The sequence below is a fragment of the Spodoptera frugiperda genome, chromosome 17 (assembly GCF_023101765.2).
Source record: "Spodoptera frugiperda isolate SF20-4 chromosome 17, AGI-APGP_CSIRO_Sfru_2.0, whole genome shotgun sequence".
Classification (NCBI taxonomy): domain Eukaryota; kingdom Metazoa; phylum Arthropoda; class Insecta; order Lepidoptera; family Noctuidae; genus Spodoptera; species Spodoptera frugiperda.
In genome coordinates, this window is record NC_064228.1 from 1,261,717 (window position 1) to 1,288,743 (window position 27,027).

The 27,027-nt window shown below is 34.8% G+C and overlaps 1 protein-coding gene across 10 annotated transcripts in view; it reads right to left on the bottom strand.

Annotated features, from left to right (window-relative positions):
• Positions 1-22,729, bottom strand: part of LOC118276751 (hemicentin-2) — a 476,616-nt gene extending 453,887 nt beyond the window's left edge. For 7 of the 10 annotated variants that reach the window (XM_050699983.1, XM_050699977.1, XM_050699982.1 and 4 more), the window contains exon 1: positions 22,440-22,710. The gene's annotated coding sequence lies outside the window, so the exon portion shown is untranslated. Of the gene's footprint in view, positions 1-22,439 lie in introns of all 10 variants that reach the window. The other 3 variants (XM_050699980.1, XM_050699976.1, XM_050699979.1) reach the window with 2 other exon arrangements.
• Positions 22,730-27,027: the final 4,298 nt, after the last annotated feature.

Sequence of the window (27,027 nt, forward strand, 5' to 3'; positions counted from 1 at the left end):
CTCTCATTTCGATTAATGTAAACGTAAAGTAAACTCATACTAAAGAATACTAATATTCTTACAAGAACTAATCGAGAGAATTCTTCTAAATTCCACACAGACGAAGTCCCTGGCGGATATCTAGTATTTAACAGCTATATTTGACTTCCTAAAGTTAAACTAATGACACGCATAGTACGGAAGCTTATAAATATTCAAATTTAGCCATCAAAATAAGCAAAATCGATACATAATGTAATTAAAACTGCCCGATAATGTATATTTTCAATCTCATGACACAATCGGAGTTTGAAAACTGGACGCTGTCGCTTCATTCATATCGCTAAATATAAGCTCTGCTGGTACCAATGATATCATCGCGCCGAATGTGTCCGAGGCCACAGCAGAGTTGTGATTTTGTAGTAATTTGTGAGATGTTGGGGAATATTGGCTACAAAACGTTTTGTAGTGATTTATTAAATCTTTATGTGTGAGGTGGTAGATTTGGGAAACATTCGTAGCTACAGTTTCTGTTGACGTTTATGAACGACATTACCACTGAAAAGTTGTGGCCAGACCCACTGAAATTTGGTTTTCTAAAATATTTGGGGCAGAGTAATACCTTTTACATAATATCATGCACTACGCTTATAGATGTTAATAAAATCGATTAAATCATACACATAAAAGTACTCTGTTTTTAGTTTCAATTCCGCTTATAGATGTATTTTTTAACATGCGGTGTCCAGCGCAAAAAAAAATATATCAATAAGAGGAATTAAAACTAAAAATTTTATATATTTTTAGTGTGGCATGGATTTCCGCAAAGCAACGCCTGACTCTATTCTATACTTTAAATAATAATCCAGTATAAAAATTTATTGACGAAATACTAAAAAAAAAACTAATTGACATTACTACAATATCCCAAATATTATCATTTACTATGAACAATACATCAAACAAAATATTAATTAATTAAATAAAACGTAAATAATTTGGCGTCAAATATTAGAATAATCATACAATACAAATCATAATCAAATTTCATTGGAATTATTTATTCATTTTCACTGAAATTCATCTCAAACTGTAAACTAAATGGTATTTATTTAATTTGACATTTGGATTATGAATTTTAACGTTTCTAATTACATGTTATAATAGTAAAAGAACATGTTTAATTACTGGTTATAATATTTTAGTTATTTTCGATTTTGACTCTCTGAAGTTTAATAACCAGTACCCATAGTATAAGTTTGCTTTACATTTAACGAAATCGAAACGAACAATACACAATATACAAGCCGAACGTACTCTACGTTCGGCGGTCTGATTGGCTGGCTCTTATGTACCAACCAAAGATTCGATTGATCGATTTTATTGTTTTACTAATTATCATATCATAAGCTGCCCAGGATAGTAATTTGATAGAGTTTAAGCCTTATCTGTATAGTCTCCAGAATTGACCGGTGAATGATGATTGCAGTTTAAAAAAATCAGTTTTATTAGAGAACGTTGCTTGTCTGAACTATTTAAAAGCGAATTTCCATGAGTGACACTGATTACATCAGGTAACTCATAAGTACTTTTGCCGCTTTCTACCATAACAAATGAGTAGACTAGTCCCTTTTTTGATGGGAAAAAATCATCCAATGACTTCTCCCGCCTTAGGCGAGGCAAGAAGGACTGTCAGACTCTTATTGACTAAAATCCACCCCGTTCATACCTCCTGCTTTTCAAACCGAAGCCTTGGTAAACCCGCTAGGTAGTCCGCAGCTCCGGATCAAATGTAGTCCCTTAATCGGCTGTTAAAATACCCACGGGAAGAGCAATTGTGGTAAAAAAGCATAATTTAATACTATATATACTATGTACATGATCTAATACTAACAAAACACATCAAATTAGCTTACATGCCTAATCTCATTGAAACTCAGTTAGATAAAGCTTATACACAAACACAGGTAATTCGTTTATAGTGAATAATTACATTTTAATGTAATTAATATAATATTATAACAATATAATTGTTACTAATGTGTTTACCTGTTACATCTGTTTAGTGTTTGTCACCTGTGTTGTGGTATATTAGATTAGGTTGTAATATTATAACAGGTATGTTGATGGTAATTGTTATTGTTATAATATATTGGTATTTGATTATTAGATATAATTTTTGCTGTAACCTAAGTCTCTTACTGCCACACTCAAGAGACACTTAATGATTAATAAACCTAGTCCTTAGTATTTGTTTCGATACAAAATCGTTACTATGGAATAGTTTAAGTAGTCATTAAATGTGTTTGAGTGCGACAGATAGAGTCACTAGTTTAATCGAGGGAATAGAAATAACTATATGTGGAATGGAAAAATAACACTGACATTTGACTAATTAGATTAAAGCTTTTTAAAGGTACTGCATTCAACAGTTATAGTAAATTATATCAAAAAATCTAGCATTGTTTCTCCTCTTATATCGGAAAGCACGTAAAGTTATGTCTGACCTCTCCTCAGTCGTGTCTGATATTAAGATAAACTGTTCACAAAAGCGGAGGTGAAAATAAAAGAAATAGATTAAAATAAAAAAAATATGATGTTCTGTTGTTTTTTGTTTTAATATAAACATTGCCCTACATTTTTATTTTCTCCTGTGTCGTTCGTGCGTTTTCAAACATACAATTTCACATGCACATGACCCCCAGACCCGAAACAACAATTTGTAGATCACACAAAGTGTTGTTCCGTGCGGGAATAGAAACCGCTATACGCTGCGCGGCAGCCGGTTGCCCAGCCACCACACCAACCGTGCAGTCATTACAATAATACATATTATGATATAATTTCTCCTAACAACACAAACAAATCCAAACAAAAAGCTTAGTACATACATTTAAACATATATATATTGGCAAAGGAACAGAATAGTAAATTAAAATATGAAGTAATTTGAGCATTCACTCCGCCGTATGTAATGTTGACATCACCATGTATATGAGTAACATTACATTAGAATATATCTGACTATGATACGAGACAAATATTCGAATAATTTTGTCACTCACATAAATAAATATGGCTTCAGTAATAGTAGAAATGTAGTATCGTGTGTGTTATTCCTGAAAGTGATGAGTGGTCTCAATACTTAATACTCAATACTCAATTCTTTATTGCTTTCCACATCTAAGACCTAGGTGATTTAGTCCGTCAGTCAGGTAATTAAAAAATATTAGCCACATATTTTGTCATATAAGATAACAAAATCGTTACTAAGGAATATTTTAAGTAACCATTAAATGTCTCTGACCCCTTCGGGGTAGGCGTGATGTTGTGTGTGTGTGTGTCATCTACACTTTTCTTTATTGCTTTCCACACGTAGGTAGGATCTCCAAATCTTCTCCATGTGAGAAGAGACGTCAGTGGCCAGTAACATGATAATAGTCTTTAACCTACTCAAACACCAGTTACAATACTATTCAACAGTTTCTACGAATCCTCTTGCATCAAAGCAAAGTTTACACTAGCAGTTAATCGCCTGTGACGAGCGCTTGGCAGACACGAGTATGTCTCATGTGTTACAATGTTAGACAGGTGGCATACCGATACGTCTTGTAAGCATTATTCAAACTGGCTTTTAGTTGACCCTTACTAATAAGTGTGAAAGTCAATCGAGATAATTGTTGGTGAAGTAGTTGCTAACGCGACTGCTAAACTTAGGTTCGGTTCCAAGGGTCTGCGGTTCTTCCCAACTAGAACTAGACCTGTGCTTACGGCGCCTTAAAGAGCCATCAGACCACCACAGATGGGGCACAGTAGGGCTAATACCTGATCCAGAGCTGCAGACTACCTAGCAGGCTTACCAAGGCTCCGGCTCGAAAAGCAGGAGCAGGAACGGAGTGATTTTTAGTCAGTAAGAGTCTAATATCCTTCTCGCCTCGCTCAAGGCGGGAGTCATTGGATAATTATACTCGCTAAAAAAAAGTATCTGCTGTTGGATTCCAGAGTATTTGGGGTACAATTTTTCGGAGCAAAGGTTTTGGAAGTTTACCCAATATGTTACCTTAAGCTCTCATTATAGAAAATTTATAGTCGTTTGTCGGTAAACAGAAAATTAGATATTATATTGTATTTTAATCTATCTTCTAAAGATAAAAAGACGGTGGCAAAAGTCTAATGAAGATACATACATACGCATTTAACATTACGTCTGTCTACTATGGTTCGTAGCAACGAACCTTACATACGAATATCGAATCAAAATTTCGACTATCGATAACTAAAATGGCTTTATTTCAATATAAATGTTCAATACAGATTTTTGCAACATGACACAACCGAGTTATTATAAATTCAGCAGGATCATAAATTCGGAATCATACATTAATTATTACAACAAAATACATAATCGATGTTAATTACTTGATATTAATTCTATTGCTAACAATTATTATTACAATCCAGTGTTAATATAACTACAATTATTTTAATTGGTCACCAGGAAATGTATGTAGATTTGATTTTATTATTTTGTTGTTTATTTTTAGCTGTGATGTAGTAGTAGGGCTGATGGGCCTGAACCGAAGATGCGGACTACCTAGCTAGTTTACCGGGGTTCCGACTTTAAAGTAGGAGTTGGAACGGTGTGGTTTTTAATCAGTAAAAGTCTGTCTCTCCTTCTCACCTCACCCAAGGCAGGAGAAGTCATTGGATGATTTTCACCCTTAAAAAAAAGTGTAACAAACACTTTTCTGAAAACCGAAATCTAAATCGGTTCAGTCAATCGTGAGATAACAAGAGATAAACACAAAGATACATACATACAAGATACGAACGAAGATACATACATACAAGGTAAAACTGAGAACCTCCTTTTTTTGTAAATCAGTTAAAAATATCTCCCTTACCTTAGCAACAACTCCTTAATACAATACATACATAATAATTATTATTACAGACTATGAACCCACTTTACTCGTATGTAGACTTTCTCTAAGTTTTACCAATAAGAATATCGGATGATTGATTCGCGAATATCGAAAGAGGTCAATGACCGCTGTGTATTAGGTACCGTACCTATTTACTTATGTATGTATGTTGTATGTAGATCGAAATTGTTTGACCTTTCATAGTACATATACTACTCGTACTTAGTTTTAAGTCAAATGTCTGTGGTGCTTGGCGACTAGGCTTCTCCTAGTTGTGCCTTTAGGCTTAAATCATTCTGTTTCCTGCATTAAATTCAAGGAGTGAACTGGAAACTAACGTTCTGATTTATTTCATTACGGGATCCAAGGCAGTCTTTCGTGTCTCTGGGACTCGCCAGACTAAGGTGTTCCGGTGTTTTCATGGTTGTAGTCGCTCAAAGGACTGATGGTGGCTGGGTGGCTGGGCTAAGAAAGTGATCGAGTGGCGGGGGACGTAACGTGGGCAGACCTTCCACTAGGTGGACTGACGATATTATCAGAGGCACGGGGAGCCAGTGAAAGCATGTGACGACTTGTCATTTGACGTAGAGATCTAAAGGTAGGTATTTGTTCAACAGTGGACGACAGAGTTTCTTGCTCGTTCTATGGAGATTTTTGCTCGATCTTCGCCATTCAAAACTATACTTTAAAACGAGCACCTAGCTTCACTGACAGACAATTCAATTTGACGTTCCAATCGTGCTTAATTTAGGATTCATTGAAATTAATGCTTTGACTTTGACTTCTTCCAAATGATAGATAAATCAGCAACAACAAAAAAAATATGTTCCCCATAAACATGACCTCTGCCCACCTCTCTATGAAAAAACCCATAACACCAAATGACGCTCCCTTCGTACCTCACATCCTTGGTATGAAAGCGCAATTTTCAAAAGCAAGTTGTTCACAAGGCGCTTTCCATACGCCGTCCGCGCGGTATTTGGGTCAAGCGTATCTAAAACTGAGTGTAGGTTCATATGAGTTTACCCAGGAACGAATGTGGGTGAAATTATTCATATTTAGTATATGTATGTCTCCGTGGAGAAAGATTATGTTTATGTGAATATTTGGTGCTTAGAGTTTGATTTTTTGATTTCTTTGTTCTATAAAGTGTAGTAAATGATAAATGATATTGATAAATGACATTTATTTTTGCAAATAGGTTACAATGTCTTAATAGGTTAAATAGGTTACTCTTTCACACGTCAATCTCTTAAATAACTAGATGAGGCATATACGTATTTTTAGTTCTTGATTTTATGGTACGATATGAGATAGGTAAATGACTAAGGTTTATTTTGATGTCCGTCTTGTAGATTGTTTTAAAACATTAGACACGTATTTTTTATTCTCTTACGGAAACAAATACTTTCGAAGATATATCAATTTGAATTATCACGTTACGTCACTTCTAATCACAATACGTAGAAATGACCTATTTGATGTGTTTAGGTGTTCTAAGGACACCCACCCCTAAGCTTTTATTCGTTTTATCTAAATGCTGGTTTATGACACCCGCGAGAAGAATAGCGGTGGTTACCTATCCTACTCTACCATCACTACAAAACTTAAATTCTACTTAATAATAAAATTAATACGCTGTCTGTCTGTCTACCATAGGTCAGTCCATTTCTCATGTAAAGCATTAACAAACCTATTTGATACTTCCTGTACACATTACGACGTTAAAAGAAATGGGAGCGACAGATATATATTTAATTTTAATTTGTGGTTCGAGCTTTGGCCTCATTCAATGTGAGTGTACAAACTAAATTTTATAGTAGCATATTTTCTCGACTTATAATTTAGGAGATTCTCAGTTTGACCTATTTGAGCGATTGTCGCGCATCTGACTGAACTGATTTTAATGTCGTTATTAGCATAGTATTTTTTTAGGCTTATGAGCGATTTTGAGGGATATTGCTTGACCTACAAAAATGGAGGCGGTAAAGGAAATTGAAGGACGTTCCCTTTTTGTCATTTACCTTTTATTTTATTAGATTCAGTGGTCAAAATAGGCACTGGGATCTAAGATGCTGGGTTTGATCATCAGATTGATTAAATAAATTAGCGTTAAAACTAAATTCAATGAACCACATTGACATAAGCTTAAAGCTTTTCTGTGTTTTATGATATAGTGAGGCTAAAGAGCAGACACATCACCTGATGGTAAGAAATCGGCACCTCCCATTCGCCCGGCGACACTAGAGGATTCACACGTGCATTGCTAACCTTCTGGGCGGAGGAATTCATCTTCCAACATCTCAGTATCGAAACTTGAATGAATCCAAATACCAAATTGAATATTTTTACTTCAGCTGCAGAACATAATCAAGATTTCCATTCGCATGTGTTCAAAATTAACTCGAAATTCCACGGAAAAGTAAACATCAAGGTGTATTTACAGTGCATTCACTTTTCGCGGCAAACATGGCTCCATGCCAATTGCAAACATTAGTCAAAATTAAAAAAAAACCGCAAAACATTACAAAATTGACGTGTTACAAGTCGTTGCACATGATTACACAAGCTCCTACACTTTTTTTGAGGGAGGAAAATCATATAAATGGCTGCTCTAACCTTGGGCAAGGCGAGAGGGAGTGTCAGACTCTTACTGACTAAAAACTACCCCGTTCCTACTCCTGCTTTTCTAGCCGGTGCTCTGGTAAACCGCTAGGCGGTCCGCAGCTTCAAAGCCCCTAACCTGGCTTGAAATTAGTCGAGCACTATCTTAGAACAATTACGTGATTAGTGATAGTCTGATCTAATTAATTATACAATACCATGCTAGGAATGACTTGAAATGGTATTTTAAAATCACATATCTAGACCAATGGATCAATTAAAATACTATAAACACACACTTTACAAACTGATACAATAACATGAAACAATTAAACACTAATTCTTCACAAAAGTGACAAAAGATCAACATTCACATCCCGGTTCGTTCACTCAGCAATCACACTTAACCGAAACGTCCATGGATCAGACTACGCCATTAGCTAAGTGCATTCATAATACACATGGCTACACGAGCTATACAAACCAGTCTATCATGGTCTCGCTTTGTATAGTCTTCGCGCAGATTCGAAGGTCAGTTTATACTGGAATTTTTAGCTTAATGTGTATCTGAACAAAGGGTTATTTTTAACTCCTTTGTTTAACAGTCTGATAATCTAAACGGTAACTAATAGGAAAACGTGATAGAAATCGTTTTTAATATTGATATTAGATAGCGTATCGTCACGCCGTTTATTCCTGAAGGAATGAGTAAACGTGGACATTATGCCACGTCATGCCACTGTACAATGTACACCCACTTTTCACCGTTTGTGTCTCATGTAATAGGGAGTGAATCTAGAGCTATATACTGATCACAATTCCACGACGGGGCTTGCAGAACTCTTACTGGCTAAACCCACCGTGGTATTGCTCCTATGCCTGAGACCGTGTCCAGGTTGCCCTTGCGGATTCACCGCACCTACCTCAAAATAGATCTAATTAACTAATTAATAAGTATGTTTTTTTTTGTGGATTATTCACTAATCAATATCTATCTATCTATACTTATAATAAATCTGTAGAGAGGTCAATTCTGTACATGAAATATATTTCCAAAATAACTATCAGCGGGTGATTAGTGATCGATACTGACGCCGAAAATGCAATTAGAAAATTTTTTGTCTGTCTGTCTGTCTGTCTGTCTGTCTGTATGTTCTTTATAGAAACAAAAACCACTCGACAGATTTTAACGAAACTTGGTACAATTGTTCTTTATACTCCTGGGCAGGTTATAGTATATACTTTTCATCACGCTGCGATCAATAGGAGCGGAGCAGTGAAGGGAAATGTTGGGAAAACAGAAGAACTTACTCCATTTTTTAAGCTTCCGTCGCGTGTGCAGCCTTAATGGTTAAAGCTACACAGAAATCATGTATCACGGAAATGTTCTCCTTAAAATTGTTTAAAAAATATTCCACGACAACAAATGTCTATCTTTTATGGTTGACTCATAATAACACGTATAACTCCCGATAGCTTAGTAGTTCGGAGCTTTCTGATTATATTTGTCTACTCTTACGTTTATAACACTCTCATTCATTCATTCATTCATATTATTATAATAAGTCTGTAGAAGGGTCAATTTGAAAGAATAAATAGAAGGGTGTGTTACTGGATCGATCGATACCAAACCCAAATATGTGATTTTTTTTTGTCTGTCTGTCTGTATGTTCAGGCATCACGTGAAAACAAACGGTTCGATTTTAATGAAACTTGGTATAATTATACCTTATTATCCTGGGCATAAAATAGGATACTTTTTATCCTGGAAAAAGACGTAGAAAAAAAATCTTAATTTTTCAATTTTATGCTACAGATCGCGAGCTCAACAGCAGTAGCTCAATAAAGGGATCTCCTTAATTATTATGGGTCTAGCCGTATTTGGGTCCAATAGATATTTATAAGGTGTCATTGTTAGAGTTACTCAAAATTGAGAAATAAAACATCCACGCGAAGACAGACATCCGCGCGGACGGAGTCGCTGGCAGAAGCTAGTTAATTAATAAAATATTGAGATTTTATAAAGACTACTATTGAAAATTCTATGCATTTTAGGATCATTCAACCACGCATTACGGATCAATCCCAAATACTATTCACAGTAGATACCGTACTTAAAACCATTCGCCCAATATTAATTCTGAAAAGCATTTCAGTACCATACATATTTCTACTCTATCCATTTCTCTATATTTCAATAGTATAACGTGTGTGGATACTACGTATTAATAAAAAAAAAACACATTTCAATAAATTCACATTCATCAAAAAACAATGAATTTTATAAAGGTCAAATATATTTCACCCGAAAAATAACAAAAAGAATAGTAAAAACTTCATTTTATCTATCAAAACATCAGCTGTATGGATCAAAATTTTAATATTTTAAACAAACACAGTATCAGAACTTAATTTAACTTTTTAAATAAATAAGATAAGATCTGTGGATCAAATTTAATCGAGGATTAAATCCTTTCATTTTATGAACTTGAAGTTATGATATTGTGGATATGACAAATCTATATTAAGCCTTCAAATTTGTTATCGTCTTGAGATTGCCTTATCCATTTTCAATCTATTTTCATTGTAATTTGTGTTTAATATCTCTCTTGTTTTTCGATGAAATAGATATAGAAAAAGTTCAAGGTGGTTGCTTTCTTTTATGGTATAAGCCGGTAAACGAGCAGACGGATCACATAATGTTAAGCAATCGCTGCCGCCCATGGACACCCGAAACGCCAGAGGCGTTACAAATGCATGGCCGGACTTTTGGAGGTTAGGTATTTAAGAGTTGTTGGGGAATGGACGTTGGGAAGAATGGGAAGGGGGGTAATTGGGCCTACGGTGACCTCACTCACATAACGCAAGCGTTATTTGATGTCGGTTTTCTGTGAGGCCGTGGTATTATTGTTGATTTTTCTAATATCGAAAAGTCAACAAAGATGCAGTTTTCTGTAAAGCTGATAAATAGTTCCCACTTAATGGTATCCTTTGGATAAAATTAATAATGTAACTATGTGTAAATAAAGCACTTATCTATTTAACCCTTGAAGACCACAACAACTACAACATAGTTTATACTAAAGAACAAAATTTTATAATATATCCCAAAGCACCGTACCAAAGGACCAAAGGACCACTTTTACAACCTTAGGACCAAGGAATTTTCCCGAATAATAAATTTCACTGAACAAAATTATACAAAAAGGGAAATATCTCTAGATACGTAGGCGGCGAGTTTGTCAGGCACAGACGATGGACTGATATTAATGGTGGACACTGTGACACCGTCCTGAATAATTATACTTAGGAAACTTACTGTCCACGACTACGATGTTACGAGTACAATCTCTACCAAGTTTTTGTCGAGGAATTTAGGTAAATACGAGCCCTTCTTTTTATAATATCACGCCTTCTTTAATCCCTGAAGTAGAAGGCAAGGATGCACTCGCCCTCTAACAATTATATTGAGAGTCCTTTAAAACATATAAACTGCACGGTTAGTGCGGTGGCTGGGCAACTGGCTGCCGCGCATCGGGTAGCGGGTTCGATTCCCGCACGGAGCAACTCTTTGTGTGATCCACTAATTGTTGTTTCGGGTCTGGGTGTCATGTGTATGTGAACTTGTATGTTTGCAAACGCACCCTCGACACAGGAGAAAATTCTAGTGTGGGGCAACGTTTTAATAAAAAAAAATAAAAAATAATAATTCCAGATCCTGTGCTATTTCTGAGAATCAAAGACTAGTAACGCACTTATTATAACGCCTCTGTTGTTACGGGTGTCTTTGGGCAGCACCGATTGCTCACGATCAGATGATCCAGCTGCTAGCTTGCCGACCTATCCCATAAATATCCCTGTGAAGAATTTGATGTTATCTAATACATATAGGTAATGTATCTTTTCGCCAAAAGAAGTTAAAAGTACCTGATTTTACAGTCTCAGTACAGCTAGTTAAAATAACGGTTTGAACTGAACCACTGACTGTAAGTGATCTTATCAATACAAAGGTGGCAATGGCCTGTTTAAGTATTTAAATATTCCTAAGGTACGTTTGGTTGAGTGATTACAAAGTGCGATTTTAGTACGAGGTGTTTCATTCCCAGTTTTAATGTAGGAACACTAAGAAATAGACTGAGTAAAAACACTGGAAGTAGCATATGACATTAAATTCCAAAATAAAAAGAAACCAATAGGTTAGATGATAGTAACTATATGCCTTTCTTTTTTTGTCAGTCATTTTATCAGACCCAAGTTAAAAATATCTAGCTTATTCACAGTGCTATGAACTAAATAAGATTTAAACAATAGTCGACGGACTAGGAAATAGAAAACTCAATATTTGTATTTGACATAATAATTATATTAGCATCAATCATATACATTTCAATTTGGCTCATACTTGTAACACACATAAGAATCAGCATGTCAAAAAAATATCAATTCCAATACTACTCAATTGAACAATTCCTAAAGAGACTTTATCCTGAAAACCCAATACTAAAACAATACTGGTCCTTAGTTCCGCATACTATTACAAAAAGGTAAATAGAAATGGATACTCGCAGAAATATTTTGCGTCCTTGAGGACCAAATATCAATCTACAGTTGATTGACACTCGATCCTATGAGATTGAACAAAATGGGTGAGACAAATAAATATTCCCTTTTTAAGATAGATTTCGGAAACCACCTGTACAGTCAGTACGGGTTTTTCTGATGCGAAAAAACCTTTTTCGTATTTGAATAAACTTTTTTATTTAATATTATGTTTCTGTGATATGACTTTGTCAGCTTGTTTTGGGGATATTGTAAGTTATTTTAGTTTGTGAGTATGTTCGATTGGGTTTTTTATAGTTATGTAGGTTGTTAAGGTAACTAATGAGTTTAACCTCTCGTCTACCGGTATATTATAAGACACAATAGGAAACAAATTGTGTCTCTCGTGGATTTGCGTTCCAGCATACCACGGGTTAATGATTGGTAACTTTTTCTGTAGTTTCAGAATACTCAGTAGTAGTTTTAATGGTTTAATCTACGACAGTTTTTTTCGAGGTAGTCGAAAGTGTAACTATGAGCAATATTGTTATTGTGAAACGTTAGAAATTGATTCTTGGGTCTAGAACAGTCGATCAGTTAGTCAAGTTTCTTGGACCTCAAAGCTTAACTGGCATAAAGTGAGTGTTACATCAATGTCTATAATATATGATCTATCTCTTTAGAGATTAAAAGGCATGAAGTTGTGTTATCATATCTAATCATATCTAATGTAAAAATAGGATAAAAAAACTAGCAAAAATATTTTATTTCTGTTTTCCTTAATCACCATTTCAATTTCAAACACTTCCACAGAAACAGTCGTTAATGTTAAAATTAAAGGTTAATTTAAAGGGTCTACTATCATGTCAGTTGCAGAAAACTGTCTTTAAAATCGACATTAGTTAATCCGTCATTATCGCTAATATTCCATTAAATTTAAAGACGTTGCACAAAACTGTTGCGGGTCCCTTTAATGGGACTTTAACTAAAGACGACATTAAAAAGTGTTGCAAGTTAAAACACATATTTTGAATGAACTGATTACGTAGTATTTGTATACTCTGTGGAACTGATTGAATGTAAATTGTCATTAAGGATGGAAGGATGCGAATTCCGCTTCGAAAGAAACCGATTTTTAAAAATAACGATTTATCGATCGTGACTCGATTTATTTCATGTAGTTAAAGGACACTATAAAAATCAATACAATACCATTTGTTACTACTTAGTTACTTGTAAACTAAGACTTAGTTATGAGTTTTTCCAGAGCTAATCACATTTTTTACGTAATACCTATATCTATATTTTGTATTTGATTAAATATCTCTATATTTAATAGATTAGGTATATGTGTTATTTTAATTAGCTACTATTAAATGTATTTTGTGGTGTCTTAATAGTGGAATACATATAAATATCTAATTTTCTTCTAATTCCCTGAACCGATTCAATTATGTGTTCCGATTTAAAATAGGTATGAACCTTTTTGGTTCGCGGGAATAAAATCCTAGATGACCATTGACCAGCCCTAGTTGTCAATAATGTCATCATGAGCGTTTCTGTCATCTCTGTATTTAGGAAAAATCTAGGGCTTTAATGTGGTGTTGAATTATCTTTCATTGGTATCGTAACACCGTTTGTAAGGGAGAAGATTTAATGTAGCTTCCAGGTGTTTGTTATTGTTGTGATTAATTGAGAATTGGACTCGTCTCGAGTTTTCCTTTTGTAGAAAGAATTTTCAGTATTATTCATTAACCATGGTATCTGATGCAACACAGGCTGGTTCAGGCAGTATGCATCGCCCTTTTACTAACTTTTTAAGCAAAGAATTAACCAAAGAATGGTATAATATTGCACCCACAGAGGAAGTACGAATTACCCCCAGGTGACGGTGGCTTGGTATTTTAGTAAAATAAATATATAATAAAATAAATTAATTTAAAACAAGATAAGTCGTTTTATTTATTCTTAAAAATAACTACTTAATAGTTAACACTTCTTTAGCATTTACCCAGTCTCTATAAAGAACAAGGTATACACATCTATTAATACACCTATTCTGACGACGGACTGATGACTGCACGGTTGGTGCGGTGGCTGGGCAACTGGCTGCCGCGCAACGGGTAGCGGGTTCGATTCCCGCACGGAGCAACTCTTTGTGTGATCCACAAATTGTTGTTTCGGGTCTGGGTGTCATGTGCATGTGAACTTGTATGTTTGTAAACGCACCCACGACACAGGAGAAAATCCTAATGTGGGGCAAAGTTTAAAAAAAATCCCCGAGCATGATATGGAAATACCTAAGGAAGGCCTATGTTTGGCAGGAAGCTGATCTTCGGCAGATCCAGTAGCGAAGAATCACAAACATCTATATGACGAAAATTGCGCGGACGTAGGAGCATAAAATTTGGTACACTTATAGTTTATGTGTAGGAGAAGTGCAGAACGCTAATATTTTTCATAAATAATGCTTATAAAGTACATTCATAATCAATAAATAAATAAATAAATCAATAAATAAAACATTACACACACTACCATGCATAATAGGGGAAGGTAGGGTAATTGAGAACGGCGGGTAATTGGGAACACGTTGATAAGTCCCACTTCCCCTCCCCGTATCCCGTCTCGCGGCTATTCGAGGTATGCTTCCCCCGCCCCTAAGTGCGCAAGCGACAGTGGGAACTGGAGGATGCACGCATCTTGACACGGTGAGTCAAAATGTTTTTATTGCATTTTTGTTATAAATTTTGTGTTTTCATACATTAGATGCAAATGTCATATTTTTGAGTACAATGACACCATATTTCGTAAGTTTATTTCATGGATAATCCGTTTTAAAATTTTACGTGTTATAGGAATCACTTATAATGCTATCGAAGGTCGCGACCAGTTTTATTCAAATTATCGACTGCCGGTAATTAGGAACGGTGGGTGGCGGGTAATTGGGAACGTTCATATTTACAATTTGTTTTTATATTTTTATTAGATAGATAGATGGCGGGATGAACTCGACGCCTATAAAAAGGATTGGCCACAGAAAGCTCTGCATAGAGACGAGTGGAAGGAGGGTAGGGAGGCCTTTGCCCTGCAGTGGGACGACGAAAAAAAAAAAAAAAATTACAATACAATTTTTTTTAGATGAGGCGTGACGTTGATGCAGCCAGACTGAACCAGACACCACCAGTTCAAATATCAGATTCACATGACCACGATAAAGCTTTGGGCACATGTGCAATGCACTTCCAGAGAGACCAGCAAAAGTTACGTGTGTGATATGTGTCATGAAATGAAAAAATATTTTTTCCGTTATAAGCAGACAGATAAATAATGTTTTTAAGTAATAAAAGTTGATTCCTTTTTTAAGAGAAAATACTGTTTTTTGCCTTTTAAGTTAAGTGTTCCTAATTCCCCCACCTTCCCCTTTCGTATTTGACAAAACGTCAAATTGACAAACATTGCGACGATATTAAAAGAAAAAGAAATGAAAAGAGGTTTCTCATTGAAGGAGGTTAATATAATGAAGAGGTTTGGTTATTCATGATGCGCCGGAATATATTAATTTGAATTTTACAAAACGAATAGCAATTCGTTAAATAAAAATTATCCTTGAACGTATGTTAAGTGGTATTGTAAATTAAATCGTATATGGTCGACCACTAGGCGGCCACTAGTATCAATAACTATGTGAGGCCATCAATAGCTTTATTTCTTTGAGTTTCAGTTTCTAAATTGAGTATCTCGCAAATGCGTAAAGCTTTAGAAATCCTGTATCTCACACGAAACTCTTCTCCGTCATGTTTTTTAAATAAATTTATCCTATCTGGTACACGACGTCGTCGTGGAAGGAGCGGATAAAGATGATAGGCTTGAAAGGGACATTATAAATAATACTGTAATAAAGTAAAAAAAAATTACTAGCACTATTTACAAAAGAATTGAGAGTTTAATAACAAGTTTAATGGATGTTTGACTAGGCATTAAAAATTATAGCCCCAAACTGTCAATTTAATGCTCCTTTAGCGCTAATGACGTTTTGTGCAACGTAAAAAATAGGCTAAAGTCCCGATTTGACGTTTGTTTAATTAAAGTTAATCCGGCATTAAAATGAGATAGAAATACTTCTTTGTGCAACACTTTAAAGCTTCATTAATATTTAAAGTCACTTTAAAAATTTAATGATCGTTCCTGCAACTGACTGTTAAAGTTACAATTAAACATTTCAACGTTCACCAAAACATTAGCGGTACGCAAATCAAAATGAGATCGTTGCCGAGATAACTGGAAATACATTATGTTAATGACGTCACATATACATAAATATCGCTGTGGACTACATTTAATTTGTATGTCGGGATCCATGAAATTTGTGGAGTAATTTTGTGAGATTTCAGCTTAGATTTTCGATGTGTAAACATGTGTTGTAGTAAAAAGACTGAAAGTCTAGTACTGACTAAATGTTGAATGATATCGAGTAGTTTCTGGAATTTAGGTGACCAAGCTGTTGTGTGATTTCATTGGACTAATTCTGTCTTTTGATTCGAAGAAATGATAATATACTTTATTATACAAAAAGATAAAGTTGAAGTATTTACTTGAGAAAAAATCGCTAGGTTCGATTTTAGAAACTCAGAAAACAGATTAATAGTTTAAGCGAATCGGGTAAACATTTTCAAAAGCAAAACTATTTTAAATCTCACTCTCTCTTTACAAAAATTAAGCAACAAAAGAAGGAAAACTGAGAGTCGAAAACTATTCGAACAAATGCGTAAAACCACACCTCTACCAACCAGAAAAAAAAACAAAAACATCTCCAAAGACATCACAAATCCAGTGGCCTGTCAAAAATATCCCCTAAATACGTTAGTTCTGCATACGAATGTGTCTGCCTTGTTTACATTGAATCCAGATTTACGACCTGGCGTAAAACAAATGGTCTGGTACATCAGAACTGCCGATATTGGTTAGCATTCATACGTCTAGTTCTGATGAAGATAGTGTCTGGCTTTAGGCCTGTAGATCTCGGTGGTTGACTTATTATTATTCTTTTTGGCAGCTTTCTGGGTAGTATTTTTCAGTTCCTGGTTGACTTAGAATAACATCTTGGTATGAATGAGAATTACATTGAAGTATAATAAGACTGCCTCGTTGGCTGAGTGGTCACAATCGTGACTGCCGAACGAGAGGTCTCGGGTTCGATTCCCGGGTTGGGCAAAGTATTACTGGGCTTTTTTCGGCTTTTCGAAAATTTCTCAGTAGTAGCACGGAGTCTGAATTGTGATTATGTGGCATTACGTGTCGTAATGTGCACCTCTGCCTACCCCTTCGGGGTAAAAGACGTGACGTTGTACTATAATAAGACTTATTCAGATCGTTTCAATTACAAAACGTTTGAGAATCTATTGAGCTCTCTTTATGGCATAGGGCTTTTGGTACTAATAAATTGTGACATACAATTGTTCATCAGATAGACCCAAATAACACCCTCTATGTATTACTACGATCCTTAACCATTTCTAGCTCACATTCATACATCTAGTCCCAAACGCTCCAGTAAAGGGTACTCCGCATTTGGCCTTTATTCAGGATCTGCTCAACGAGGTCAGTTCACTCCGAGAGCGACCATTACTAACAGTACGCTATTCACTTCTATGTATTCAACTCAACCCCCTTTAAGGGATAAGGTGTATGCATGTTAAGTCACATCATGTCATGTCAAGCATGGCTTAAGGTTTTGACAGATGACAAGCTTGCTGAGTGAACAGGACGCCAATATAGATACAAGGAATGTTGGAGAGAGACAAAGCAATGTTTCTGTTACTTTATACTTGAAGGTGGAACAGATGTCAGACGAAGCACACAAGTCCTTATAATCAAACTTGTAGCAAAACTTTCGTAACCTAAATTCAACCTTTTGACAGTTTAAAGATAGTTGAAATTTGAATATTGATCAAAGAAATTACTGAAAAAGTTTTCAATGGACGCGGTGGCTCGAAAAGTTCTCAGTTTTCAATAGGTCTATGTTTGATAAAGGTTATAATTCTGTTTCGTGAAAGTATTTTCAGGAGTCTGTGAAATTTAAACAGGACACCCTAATTATGTAAAGCGTGGAAGTTTGTGAAGATGAATAGGTGTTAGTTAATCTTGCCACAAAGGCTTCTAGACACATTAACATGTTATTTGGCATACAAACAGACCATTACTTGTTACCGCACAATTTTATCTTTAAGCTCAGAACGTGGCATTTTGAAATATCTTAGAATACAGCAAGCCATCGTAATAATAATCTTTATTCATTTCATTCTTTTATCTTTTCATAACTGCTTCTGTGTAAGTAAACGCTGTGCGAATCAGCAAATGCCACGGACGACTATAAAATCCCTAGAGATACTGAAGCTCAATCTAATAATAGTGTAAAGTATAATTTAGATTTGTGATTCCAATTCACATTGATCACTAAGGAATCCGGAATTTTGAACAATGTGGTGGATAGTCATAGACTGGGTGCGCTAGACTACCCAAAATTCCAATAATATTTTACCCAACACAGAAATCTTGAGACCCCTTACCTGACAGTAGCATTTACTAACGACTCAGCCAACGAGGTAGTCATTATGGTACCCATAGAAAATACAAACAAACATAATATGAGGGAAACAACCGACATTGTTGGTGTTATAACAGAATTGTTTGGTTTCGTAAGTGTAAACATTTTTAAATCCATTTGGGTTACATTTTTTTTTCTCCTAATAGATATTGAATCGCTTCGTCGAGTTGAGTTTTAATTTGATGTTCGTTAGTTGATGTATAAAAGGCTCGGTTTGCACTGTTTATTCCAAACATATGTATGTTTTATTTGGTTTCCATTAAATTTGTGTCGGAAGGGAAAATATTTGTCGTGTATCTTTTGCATTACTTCACATATATACTTTGTACGTTTCATATGATGTTTTCAAGCTTTTATGGAATTCGTTTACTTTTGAGATAAAGAAAAATATAATGATTACTCCATTCTACGATTATACATACAAAGAGTTATTGATTTTTGAAAATTACCGTCCACTTTATTGTTGACTGGTAATTGCCACTGCACTGATAATGAGAAAATTTCAAAAGTATTGTTAGCACAAGTAGTTTCAAAACAGTAATTTTGTAACCAAAACAAAGATACAAACTCCAGAATAAAATCACAAACTCTACAATACCTCTTTAAACTAAAAGACCCAACACAATTCGACATGCCAATGGCTCTAAACATTTTCTAGGAAAAATGACGTTATCTAGAAGAAAACCGAAAGCTTATAGTAACATCACGTATCTCAGTAGGAATAGAATTTACTACCACACAGGGTTTACCGTCTGGGGATCACTAAACATTGCCGAATTCTTCTAAGGCTTACAATACAGAAATAAAAAGGACCAAGGTCATTGATGTGCGTTCGTGTTGTGGTCCTTTGAGTCGTGGCGTGATGGTATAATCTAGTGGATGATAAGATACATAATATTATTCCTTTTGGGGGTTGAGGGAGATGTACAAATAGTACATGTTTGTTTCTACAGGGTCAATCACATTTTGTAATATCATTGAGGTAGAATAAGACAGTCAGATTATAATAATAATATTTTGTACGTTTTGTAAGCTACAAATACTGTTTTACACATCAATAAGCTAAAGCCAAATAATCATATTACAAACGCGTTACTATATTTAGATATGTGACGATAGAAAGAATGAACTGAAAAGGTATTGAGTTTTGGAAAATATTAAACAACTAGCTTTTGCTCGCGACTTCGTTCGCGTGGAATAGTGACTTCCGGCAAATTTTTGGTTTTAACCACATAGTTCCCAATCTCGCGGAATCTCTTCAAAAATGAGACGTAGAAGATATTCCAGGGAACTCTTCAAAAATCAACATAATGAGCTCTGCGTTTGAATTTAATAGATGAATACTCACTTAGGGCATTGAAAAAATTGTTTAAAAACGGACTTAAACTAAAGAAATATTATAATCTTTCCGAACTTAAGATGAAAACTAACTTAAAACTAAAGAAAGCTACGAATTACGAATTTATAACATTTAAAAAAGAAATTATATTACAACCTATCCTCTATGCTATAATAACCAAGCTTAAACTAAATAATTTAAAAGAAACGACTTAAATCTAATCTATCTAATTAATTAATAAATTAGACTTACAATTTTATTAAAAAACTAACTACAGTAATTACTAATAATCGATATCAAACTAAACCTACGTTAAATAATTTAACCAGAAAACCAGAAAAACCCAACAAATAAACTTATTAATTGACAAATACAACGAAACCAATTTATTTAGAATATACGAAACAGCAGGACCACTACAGACAAATAATCATACGACTGATAATACACTTTTTCTACGATAGTACCGAAGCGCTCGGCCGATACCCAACCAAATGAATGTAACGAAACCATAGCGCGATCTATTTCTATTTATATTTTTTGATTTTTGAAATAAAACTATCCTATGTCCTTTCTAAGGTTCTAAACTATATCTGTACCAAATTTCAACCAAATCCGTCAAATAGTGGCGGAGATTAATGGTATAAGCATAGAATAGTGTTCGACGTGATTTTTTAATTTGACATAACTTTTTTATTTATGAACCGATTGACATGAAACAAACACTAAATGTAAATTGAAGCATACCACAATATATTCGTGAAAACCGCATCCAACTCGGATCAGCCGTTTCTGAGATTAGCGCGCATAGACACACAGACAAACAGACAAACAGACAAACAGACAAACAGATAAACAGACAAACAGACAAAAAAAAAGTTAATTACATTTTTGGGTTCGACATCGACATAACAATAACCCCTGCTATTTTTTTTATTTTTATTTTCAATGTACAGACAGCACTTTTCTACGATTTTATTATATGTATAGATAATGCCAAAAAAAGCATTATAATTATAAATATAAGACACTGAATCAGTTTTCCAAAACTTTTTGATTGATTGAAATCAACAAAGGTATGTCAAGGATTTGCAAAATTCAAAGTTATCTTTAATTTTATACACAGAAAGCTCTAAAAGATTCAAAATCTCATTTCAAACCGTTTGATTTATTCAATTTATTAGAATACATACGAACACACGTGTAAGTAGGTAGAACAATTTCCGTATAAATTTGAAGTTCGTAGGCAACTAAAGCTCTTTAGAGAACTGTAAATTTTGTCACCGGCTTAAATAAACTCGAAAAGACGAATTAATTTAGTATAGGACCAACTTTAACGAAATTGTAACAAGATAGGGTGAGTGTGTTCTGTTTCAATGAATTTAGAATTAAAGACACGTTGCTACACTTGATGAAATAGTCCAGAAAAGAACAAAACATTATTATGAATTCTTCTGTACAAAGGATTATTTGCAGATGTTTAGTTTTTTGCAAAAAAAAAAAACGTCTATCTCTATCACATAGAGTTTATCGACGAACGATTTTATTTGCACTGAAAGCCATCAACGTGTTTCTATTAAAACACACATACACAGCAAAAAATCGCTTTATATCATTCATACCACACTAAATTCCCTCAAAGCAACGTCCAATGAAAAACGTTGTAAAATTTCAATGTTTCAACGCTAAATTTTGGTTTATTTTTGGTCCTTTTGGTAACTTGCCATTACGGTATTACGATGGACATGTTACACGGTAACCATCAAAGATTTCACCAAAATTGGTTAAAGGGCACAGTTTGCTTGTTTAACGAAAGTGCTTTGTGTAAAAGATACCCATAGTGTCCCAAATGGGACTGGGGACATTGTCAATAACCCCATAGGGTTCAGTAGGTTTATCGGTTCCTGCGTTTATTGCTTATGTTAAGCAAATTTCGGATAATAGGACCAAATTTTTACGATCGCCAAAATTAAATGTGCTCGTGCGAAAATTTGCAAAACAAACTGTTACCGTTTCCTTTTTGCACATCTTTCTTCTGGCCTTTTCCCAATTAGGCTTGTACTAGGTTGTAGAATCTGATTCATGTCAGTATTTTACGTGAAATGACTACATTTGCCCTGTTTACCACAACCCATTAGGGGGGAAAACGACATCTTTGATTTGACCCGCTGTCACACTTTCGAGCTTTGACAACCCTTAATGACTTTTATACACAGGAATAACATTACCATTCTACTACAGCTACTGAACATTGTAAAATGAAATCCTCGTACACTGACATCACTAACAACAATAATGAATGCTGAAAATAATAACAGAGCAGGATCCCAGCGAACGTCATCAATCTAATCTGTCTAGCAAATATAAGACGAGAATATTTATTTGGCCGGACGAGCGGAGCGGACTCGCATAAAAAAAATAATATAAATCATTCAAAATAGCTTACGGTCGGCGATTGCGTACACTGAAATCACAAAAATTTGACACTTTCTCGGGTAATGTGTAGTTACACCCGAAAATCACACCTCACTGACCGAAACCTTAGTTTCACACACAATATCCAACAGAGCACAATTCCCGCTGTGACGTAATGATATTATTATAATAAATACTGACACAAAGCATCGACGTTTATTAATCCAAATACGAAAACATTCGGCGCGTTCGGTCGTTCGTGGTGGGATGAAGCGACGCGCGCTCCTCGCGACGGTCTCACCGATACTGACTGGCGGCGGCGAGGCCAGCTTGTGCAGGGGAGGCAACTCCAAGTGTGGGTGTACGTGTGCACACAGGGGGTTGTTTTGCGCCAGTGTGGGTGCTCTTCAGGTCACCAGAATTCGGTGAAGACAAGCGTTGTGAAGTGGCGTGCCCTATTTTAACTGACTCTTTTAGATTTTAGCCGACGGAAATTGCACGCAAGACCTATAGGAACTTAAGTTGGGACCTAACAAACCGCATTTAGTCTCCAAGCGTTACTGTATTAGCACAATGCGGTTTTTAGCGAATGAATTTTAATTCTTCGGGACTCGAGTTTAATTACATGAATTCCTTTCGTGTCCGGAATGAGTAGTGGCGTTAAATCTTTGCGGTTTTACATCGGGGACCCTTTCTGTTGTGAGTACGTGCTCTAGTAATGGGTTTGATGTGTTTTAGAATAAAATAGTTGAATGTTACGGTCTTTTCGGATGACATCTTGTGACTAAAGGTATTTCATTAAACGAAATAGTTGGACATATCTTTTGAGCTTTCCGATTACACGGCTTTCTGAGTAAAGCTCTGCGAATGTATATTTTTTTAATGATGGAAAAACAAACCCACCCTTCTTTATTCTCATAATTATAGCCTCACACATATCAAGAGATCAACATTTCGCAGTTTTTCAGTACACTTGTATTGTTTCAGTGCAGGTAAGCAATTAATGCTAACATTCCATACATAGTTGAGAGTTACCTTTAGCATGCATATGTATGTATGTATGTTGATTAAATTGCACTTTCTAGGGATAGGTAACTGGGTCAGCATTAAACTTAAGTGCAAAACGTATGAATGGTTAAACCAGGTGAACATTATAATATTCTGATATTACTATGCTTTAGTGAATGGGATACAAAATTGGAATTTTGATTTGGAAATGTAGAATAGAAATGTTTGTCGGATTCTTTACTTTGATGAGGGTCATTTTGGGATTGGATTCGAAGGAAGATTTGTCTTCTTTGTCAAGTTGGTGTAAGTGTTGCGCTTGTGAAATTGGGTTTGATTCTCAGGATGGAAATTTATTGCTGGAATTTTTGTATATGATGCAGCTGGTGTTTATATAATATCTTATTTTTGGGGATCTATTTTTCTTATCAGTCAATATCATAGAGATTATCAAGTGAAGAGGATAGCTAAGTTTAAGAGGGATGATTTTCTCAGTAGTAGAAGACGCATTGCAGGTGATTATATTGATGAATGTTTGAACCAATAAGCTCGCTACAACTATTGTACCAATTCATACAATAACTAAAGCCTGAACTGATAATAATTCACAACCGAAATGTTCACAAAATAAAAGAGTCCTTTATCCCAAAAAATCAATAAAAACTTGTCAAAATTTTATGAGCATCTGTCAGACGTTTTCCTTGAAACTTATTGAAAAGATTTTCATTTTCAATTTCACTTTTCAATTTTGCGGTTGAACAACTATGTACATATGGCTCACATTGCGTTGTACAAAACCAGATTATCATGGTCTCGCTTTGTATAATCTTTTCACATATTCAACGGTCCCTTTATACTGGTTTTGAATAGCTTACTGTGTATCCGTACTCAAAGACAGTTCCATATAAAAAAACCAGACACTATTTTCTGGTCCTTTTAAACGGAAAGGACCAGAATTATTTTGAAACACTATTTTCATTTACTTGTCATTCAGGATGTTGATGCTCGTTATATTTATGTTGCCTCATTAAAAGAGTAGTTGGAAATCGCCGTGCATGAAGCATCGTGTTCGATTTCAATGAAAAGGATTATTGAAACGGTTGCCGAAAATTCTCAGAAATTACTGAGTCTGAATTTTAATTCTATGAGTACAGTAATAAGCTGTTTTCCTATCATTAGCGCTTAAAAGTAAAACTGGCAAAGTTTCATTTTTATATGTGCATTTCTTTTCAGATCTGAAGGTCGAGTTTAGTTTCATGCATTTAGCGAAACCCATTTATTTTCAATGATTGAACAGACAAGATAGAGTGGTTGATAATCTTTTTTGTTTCTGATGATCCTATTGTATTATATTACTTTCCCAATTATAATTATTATAGATGTATATAGAGCACCATATAACTAAAAACTTTACTAATATTATATACTTTTTACCTACATTTTACTAGTAATTTTAGGTCTTATTTTATATAGCTCATAGTTTCATCTCATGTCTTAACACAGGCCTTTATATTTTAAAATGTAAATATAAATCTCTTTCGCCTGTCCTACCGCAGAAAAACATTTATTTACTTATCAAACAAAGAATAAATGGCTTGTTTATCTGTCTGGAAGTTTTTATATATGGATAAATAAAAATATAACGTATGATACAATAACTAGATACTGTAAGAAAGATCGTAATTAATACAGAAAGGAGAAACGTATCCAATTATTTTAATAATAGTAAATTGTTGGGTACTTGGTATTATTCCATTCTCAGCTCTGATGAAGTACTTGATAGATATTTTTGGAATCTGATACGAAGTCTAGAATATTTTTAAGTTTTTATAAAGTTGAAGGACCATGGCTTTTATTAAAGTTATTAATTAGGAATAATATATGCTATTGAGATCAAAAAATCATCATCAAGTTTAGTGTGTTTCGCCTAGCGAAAAAAATAAACAACGAACTGACCTCAATTCAAAATCTCCGTTTAGATCTAGTGTTTCAAAATTCAATATTAATTTATGTTAAAAAACTCTATTTAAAATCCGAAGATTTTAGTTTAAGTTTAGTTTTGTTACCGACGAGCATGCATGAAAAGACTGATGACTGTTGATGAAGCGAAAGAGGTGTGTAATAATATTCAATTAATTAATCTTAAAAATCTTCCTTAAGTCCAAAGAGTTAGGATTAAAATCTGTTACTACTTACCATAGTTTCAGATACATAATTTGTTTCAAACTAAAAATAACATCGACTCTAAGGATCAATATGCTTTGTTTAAATTAATTACCCCAATAGAGTTAACATACCTATAAATGGGAAATATAGAGTAGAAGATATATTCGGGTATATGTTACTAATCAGGTAACAGATCAGATAATTTCGGGAGAAGGGATCAGCCGCCTGATTAATCCTTACCGCTACAGATTTGAGGTCAAATTGGGTCATTTGCACCTCAGTTCCGAATTCTCAGAAAAACCATCAGGTAGATTAGATTGAGTAGATATTTTGAGCCGAAATGTGTTTGATCTAGTTTAATTTTAAATTGTATTTGTATAGAATACTGTTATTGATATTCTAGGAAGCTGGAAATAGAGATTTAATCTTTGTTATTCTCTGATAGAATAGTTAGACGGAGTCCTAAGAGTCTATTGTGAGCTTATTAAAAGATCATTTTTCTTTAGTAACGGTACTAATTGTATTATAATAGGAACAAGGCTAGATCTTTATTTATTCCTGTTTTGTACATCCTTTTTTCACTATTTGTGTTATAAGTCCCATGTAATAGAGGGTGAGTACCGTAATGTGCACCTCTGCCTACCCCTGCGAGGATAAAAGGCGTGACGTTGTGTAGCGTTTTTCTGTTTTTTCATTGATCCGATATATTTGGGAATATTTTTTGCAATCACACATCATTATATTCTACAATCAGTTTAATATGACTGTGCGGTTGGTTCGGTGGCTAGGCAACTGGCTGTCGTGAAACGTGTCGCTGGTTTGATTCCCGCACGGGCTTTGTGTGATCCACAAAGGTGTCATGTGTATGGAAAATTGTATGTTTATAAACGCATCCATGACATAGAAGAAAACCCTAGTGTGTTTAAAAACACACCTGTTAATTTGTCCTTTCTTTGTGTAAAGGTGCTCTCGTATTTGGCTCACTTAGATCTGCGTTCTGGTAATACCATGGGTTAATAATTGTACCTACGTGAAGGGATCAAAACCAGGGACAATTCATGACTCTGTTCTTCGTCTTCATCAATACAATCAGCCACAATACGTCCACTACTACTTACTGAACTGAAAATTTCAATATTATTATCATACCTACCAGTCCCAAAATAGTCTATCCATCTTTGATCTCCCTTCCCTTTATATCTACTACAATTAATAACTTTAATTACATAAAGGACCAATGTAATAGTCCTAATTGGTCCTACGATACGCATTACGTATGTAGAACATCTACATATTTGAAACCTAGTTTTGGTCTAAAAAGCAACGTCACGCCTTTGATCCCTGAAGGGTTAGACAGAGGTGCACATTACGGCATTTAATGCGGCTATACAATGTACACCTACTTTTCAACATTTGTGTTATAAGTCCCATGTAATAGGAGGTGAGCC